This window comes from Arachis hypogaea, chromosome 1 (assembly GCF_003086295.3).
Source record: "Arachis hypogaea cultivar Tifrunner chromosome 1, arahy.Tifrunner.gnm2.J5K5, whole genome shotgun sequence".
Classification (NCBI taxonomy): Eukaryota; Viridiplantae; Streptophyta; class Magnoliopsida; order Fabales; family Fabaceae; genus Arachis; species Arachis hypogaea.
In genome coordinates, this window is record NC_092036.1 from 86,312,304 (window position 1) to 86,318,317 (window position 6,014).

The 6,014-nt window shown below is 38.3% G+C and overlaps 1 non-coding gene across 1 annotated transcript; it reads right to left on the reverse strand.

Annotated features, from left to right (window-relative positions):
* Positions 1 to 4,408: 4,408 nt before the first annotated feature.
* Positions 4,409 to 4,516, reverse strand: LOC112711714 (small nucleolar RNA R71). Its single transcript, XR_003157582.1, has one exon. It is a non-coding gene; the product is annotated as a small nucleolar RNA R71 (small nucleolar RNA).
* Positions 4,517 to 6,014: the final 1,498 nt, after the last annotated feature.

Genomic DNA, 6,014 nt, shown 5'->3' on the forward strand with positions numbered 1-6,014 from the left:
TAAGTATGCTCACCTTACCAAATGTGGATTATGTCAAGACCCAATAGTAATCAAATGCTAGAGTGTACCTAAACACCCAAAATCACAAAGATCGCTTAAAACCCAAACCCAAAAATTCGAATTTCTTAGAGAAGAAAACTGGGCAAGAATTTTCAATATTCTTACCTATTTGGATAGATGAAACTAACAGGCTCGGTGAGAGCTTCACGTAGCAACTGACGGCACGCAAATCGGAGCTCCGTAGCTTATGTTATAAGAGAAAGAAGGAGAAGATGAATAGTGAGTGAAACCCTCATCTCTCCTCTCTTCTATTTGACATTGCTGCTGCTGTTTGGTGTTAGAAGTGGCTGAAATGGCCACTTAATGCATTTATATAATGTTGGTCTTGGGCCCAACTTGAGCCCGGTCCAACCCGTTAGCGTTTTTGGCCTGTTTAACCCAATTTCAGGCCAAAATTTTAAAATTAGTGCCCGGTTTTCAACTTTAATTATATTTCTAAGGCTTTCCACTGTTTTTAATTATTCTCACACAGTACCGGACAGACTTGAACCAATTCGACCAGTTCATCTCTCGGTTCACGGTTTTACTCGGTTTTTCGGAGAAAATTACATTTTTGACTCAGAAAAATCTACTAATTCCAAAATTCGTATTTATATTTTCTAATTCTCATTCTAAATTTTTGAAACCTGATGAGTGGATAATTTATACGCTTTTTGGCATTATTTTTAGTATGCTTTTAGTATGTTTTAGTTAGTTTTTATTATATTTTTATTAGTTTTTAGTTAAAATTCACTTTTCTGGACTTTACTATGAGTTTGTGTATTTTTCTGTAATTTTAGGTATTTTCTGGCTGAAATTGAGGGATTTGAGCAAAAATCTGATTTAGAGACTGAAAAGGACTGCAGATGCTGTTGGATTCTGACCTCCCTGCACTCGAAGTGAATTTTCTGGAGCTACGAAAGATCAATTGGCGCACTCTCAACTGCGTTGGAAAGTAGACATCCTGGGCATTCCAGAAATGTATAATAGTTCATACTTTGCCCGAGATTTTATGGCCCAAACAGGCATTCCAAGTCAGCTCAAGAATTCTGGCGTAAAACGCCGGAACTGGCACAAGAATGGGAGTTAAACGCCCAAACTGGCACAAAAGCTGGCGTTTAACTCCAAGAAGAGTCTCTACACGAAAATGCTTCAATGCTCAGCCCAAGCACACACCAAGTGGGCCCGGAAGTGGATTTTTATGTAATTTACTCATCTTTGTAAATCCTAGGCTACTAGTTCTCTACAAATAGGACCTTTTACTATTGTATTCTCATCTGGGTAGCTATCTTTGAGTAGTCTTATGCTATCTTAGATCATGGGGGCTGGCCTCTCGGCCATGCCTAGACCTTGTTCTTATGTATTTTCAACGGTGGAGTTTCTACACACCATAGATTAAGGTGTGGAGCTCTGCTGTACCTCGAGTATTAATGCAATTACTATTGTTCTTCTATTCAATTCAACTTATTCTTGTTCTAAGATATCACTTGTTCCTCAACTTGATGAATGTGATGATCCGTGACACTCATCATCATTCTCACCTATGAACGTGTGCCTGACAACCACCTCCGTTCTACCTTAGATTGAGTGGATATCTCTTGGATTTCTTAACCGGAATTTTCGTGGTATAAGCTAGAATTGATGGCAGCATTCAAGAGAATCCGGAAGGTCTAAACCTTGTCTGTGGTATTCTGAGTAGGATTCGAGGATTGAATGATTGTGACGAGCTTCAAACTCGCGATTGTGGGGCGTTAGTGACAGACGCAAAAGAATCACTGGATTCTATTCCGACATGATCGAGAACCGACAGCTGAATAGCCGTGCTGTGACAGAGCGCGTTGAACATTTTCACTGAGAGGACAGGACTGTAGCCATTGACAACGGTGATGCCCAACATACAGCTTGCCATGGAAAGGAGTAAGAATGATTGGATGAAGACAATAGGAAAGCAGAGAGACGGAAGGGACAAAGCATCTCCATACGCTTATCTGAAATTCTCACCAATGAATTGCATAAGTATCTCTATCTTTATTTTATGTTTTATTCATAAATCATTCATAACCATTTAAATCTGCCTGACTGAGATTTACAAGATGACCATAGCTTGCTTCATACCAACAATCTCCGTGGGATCGACCCTTACTCGCGTAAGGTTTATTACTTGGACGACCTAGTGCACTTGCTGGTTAGTTGTGCGAAGTTGTGATAAAGAGTTGAGATTGCAATTGTGCGTACCATGTTGATGGCGCCATTGATGATCACAATTTAGTGCACCAAGTTTTTGGCGCCGTTGTCGGGGATTGTTTGAGTTTGGACAACTTACGGTTTATCTTGTTGCTTAGATTATGTATTTTTCAGAATTTTTAAGAATGAATTCTAGTGTTTCAAGGTGATGTTCTTATCAACACCAAAGCTGATTGATCTTCATCAATTTAGCTCTTGAATGTAATGTCCTACTGAAGCTTGGCTAGCCATATCTAATTCCTTTAGACTGAAGCTTTAGACTAACATTGCATGATTCCTGGAATTCTTATTAAAAATTTTGAATTTCTTTATTTTCTTCTCCATATAATTTTCGAAAAAAAAACCAAAAAAATTACAAAATCATAAAAACCTAAAATATTTCTTGTTTGAGTCTAGTGTCTCAGTTTAAGTTTGGTGTCAATTGCATGTTTCTGTTCTTCTTGCATTTATCATGTGTCTTCATTGATCTTCAAGTTGTTCTTGATGATTTACTTGCTCTGATCTTTAAATTCTCTTGTTTTGTGTGTTTTGTTGATTCTCATATGCATTCTCAATTTGTTAGTGTCAATAGTATACAAACTTCTAAGTTTGGTGTCTTGCATGCATTATTTATTTGATTTTAGTTGCATCTTGATTTTTCCTCATCATTAAAAATCCAAAAAAATTTTAATTTGTGTCTTTTCAAGTCAATAATACAGAGAATTGAAGATTCAGAACATACAGCAGAGGAATTACACAAAAAAAGCTGGGCATTCGAAATGCCCAGTGAGGAAGGAAAACTGGCGTTTAAACGCCAGCCAGGATACCTGGCTGGGCGTTTAACGCCCAAAAGGGTAGCATTTTGGGCGTTAAACGCCAGAATGGATACCATTCTGGGCGTTTAACGCCAGGATGGCACAAGAGGGAAGATTTTGTTTTTAATTCAAATTTTTTCAAGTTTCCAAAATTTTTCAAAATCAAATCTTTTTCAAATCATATCTTTTCAATCATATATTTTCAAAATCAATTTCTTTCCATTTTTCAAAAATACTTGCTAACAATTAATGATTTGATTCAACATTTCAAGTATGTTGCCTTTTCTGTTGAGAAAGGTTTAATGTTTGAATCATATCTTTTCTTGTTAGCCAAGTCATTGATTTTAAAAATCAAATCTTTTTAATTATTTTTCCAAATCATATCTTCTCAATCATATCTTTTTAAAACTATATCTTTTCAATCATATCTTTTTAATCACATCTTTTTCAAAATAAGTTTTCAACCATATCTTTTTGATTTCTAATTTCAAAATCTTTTTCAAAAATCACTTTATTTCTTTATCAACCATATTTTTCGCAAATCATTCTTCAATTTTTCAAAATATTTTTAAAATCTTTTTAATTTATTTTCGAAAATTTCTTCCCCTCTTCTCACATCCTTCTATCTATGGACTAACACTCCTCCTCAATGCACAATTCGAACTCTATCTTTCTAAGTTCAAATTCTTCTACCTCTTCCTTCTATTTTTCTTTTCCTCTGACACCTCAAGGAATCTCTATACTGTGACATAGAGGATTCCATATTTTCTTGTTTTCTTCTCTTTCATATGAGCAGGAGCAAAGACAAAAGCATTCTTGTTGAGGCTGACCATGAACCTGAAAGGACCTTGAAGCAAAAGCTAAGAGAAGTTAAAGCACAACTCTCTGTAGAGGACCTAACAGAAATCTTCAAACAAGAAGAAACCATGGCAGCCGAAAACAACAACAATGCCAACAATACAAGGAAGGTGCTGGGTGACTTTACTGCACCTACTCCCGACTTCTACGGGAGAAGCATCTCTATCCTTGCCATTGGAGCAAACAACTTTGAGCTCAAGCCTCAATTAGTTTCTCTAATACAACAGAATTGCAAGTTTCATGGACTTCAATTGGAAGATCCTCATCAGTTTTTAGCTAAATTCTTGCAAATCTATGACACTGTCAAGACTAATGGGGTTGACCCTGAGGTCTACAGACTTATGCTATTCCCTTTTGCTGTAAGAGACAGAGCTAGGGTATGGTTGGACTCACAACCTAAAGAAAGCCTAAACTCTTGGGAAAAGCTAGTCAATGCCTTCTTGGCAAAGTTCTTTCCACCTCAAAAATTGAGTAAGCTTAGAGTGGAAGTCCAAACCTTCAGACAGAAGGAAGGTGAATCCCTCTATGAAGCTTGGGAAAGATACAAACAATTGATCAGAAAGTGTCCTTCTGACATGCTTTCTAAATGGAGCATCATAGGTATCTTCTATGATGGTCTGTCTAAACTGTCCAAGATGTCATTGGATAGCTCTGCTGGAGGATCTCTTCATCTGAAGAAGACGCCTGCAGAAGCTCAAGAACTCATTGAAATGGTTGCAAATAACCAATTCATGTACACTTCTGAAAGGAATCCTGTGAACAATGGGATGAATCAAAAGAAAGGAGTTCTTGAGATTGATACTCTGAATGCCATATTGGCTCAGAACAAAATATTGACTCAGCAAGTCAATATGATTTCTCAAAGTCTGTCTGGAATGCAAGCTGCACCAGGCAGTACTAAGGACGCTTCATCTGAAGAAGAAGCTTATGATCCTGAGAACCCATCAATGGAAGAGGTGAGTTACATGGGAGAACCCTATGGAAACACCTATAATCCTTCATGGAGAAATCATCCAAATCTCTTATGGAAGGATCAACAGAGACCTCAACAAGGTTTCAACAATAATAATGGTGGAAGAAACAGGTTTAGCAATGGCAAGCCTTTTCCATCATCTTCTCAGTAACAGACAGAGAATTCTAAGCAGAGCCACTCTGACTTAGCAACCATGATCTCTGATCTAATCAAAACCACTCAAAGTTTCATGACTGAAACAAGGTCCTCCATTAGAAACTTGGAGGCACAAGTGGGTCAGCTGAGTAAGAAAGTTACTGAACTCCCTCCTAGTACTCTTCCAAGCAATACAGAAGAGAATCCAAAAGGAGAGTGTAAGGCCATCAACATGGCCGAACTTGGAGAGGAGAAAGAGGCAGTGAGCACCACTGAGGAAGACCTCAATGGACGTCCACTGGCCTCCAATGAGTTCCCTAATGAGGAACCATGGGAATCTGAGGCTCACACTGAGACCATAGAGATTCTATTGGATTTACTTCTGCCATTCATGAGCTCTGATGAGTATTCGTCCTCTGAAGAGGATGAAGATGTCACTGAAGAGCAAGTTGCTAAGTACCTTGGAGTAATCATGAAGCTAAATGACAAGTTATTTGGTAATGAGACTTGGGAGGATGAACCCCCTTTGCTCACCAAAGAACTGGCTGACTTGTCTAGGCAGAAACTACCTCAAAAGAGACAGGACCCTGGGAAGTTTTCAATACCTTGTACAGTAGGCACCATGACCTTCAAGAAGGCTCTGTGTGACCTAGGGTCAAGCATAAACCTCATGCCTCTCTCTGTAATAGAGAAGCTTGGGATATTTGAGGTGCAAGCTGCAAGAATCTCACTAGAGATGGCAGACAATTCAAGAAAACAAGCTTATGGACTTGAAGAGGATGTTCTGGTAAAATTTAAAGACCATTACATCCCTGCTGATTTCATAGTCCTAGAGACTGGGAAGTGCATGGATGAATCCATCATCCTTGGCAGACCCTTCCTAGCCACAGCAATGGCTGTGATTGATGTTGACAAAGGAGAATTGATCATTCAAGTGAATGAAGAATCCCTTGTGTTTAAGGCTCAAGGAT